Source organism: Wasmannia auropunctata, unplaced genomic scaffold (genome assembly GCF_000956235.1).
Source record: "Wasmannia auropunctata unplaced genomic scaffold, wasmannia.A_1.0 LD336111.1, whole genome shotgun sequence".
Lineage (NCBI taxonomy): Eukaryota > Metazoa > Arthropoda > Insecta > Hymenoptera > Formicidae > Wasmannia > Wasmannia auropunctata.
In genome coordinates, this window is record NW_012026779.1 from 4,247,589 (window position 1) to 4,248,082 (window position 494).

The following is a 494-nucleotide window of genomic DNA, read 5'->3' on the forward strand; positions in this document are numbered from 1 at the left end:
GGATTCCGTCCTCCTACCGCCCCGATATGCCTCTTGGCCGAACTCGGCAAGATGCTGGAGCGAATTATAGTGAGAAGAATTAGATCTAGTCTTCACAACGGAGTTGGATTGTCCGACCAACAATATGGCTTTCGAGAAAAACGCTCCACAGTAGATGCAATATTGCAGCTAAAGAGGACATTAGAACCTGTCTACGGAGAGGAGAGACAACACGCAGTGGCGATCTCTCTCGATATCTCCAACGCGTTCAATTCCCTGCCTTGGGAGCAGATAAGGCGGGCCTTCGTTGAGAAGGAAATCCCTAACCACCTAAGGGTTATTACAGGGGACTATCTAACAAATAGATGGATTACCTGGATGAATGCCAAAGGACGTATCAAAAAATCATCTATGACGTGTGGCGTTCCCCAGGGCTCGGCTTACGGCCCTGAGTGTTGGAACCTGACTTACGATGAGGTCTTGGGGACGGACTTACCACCCGACTGTCATGTCAT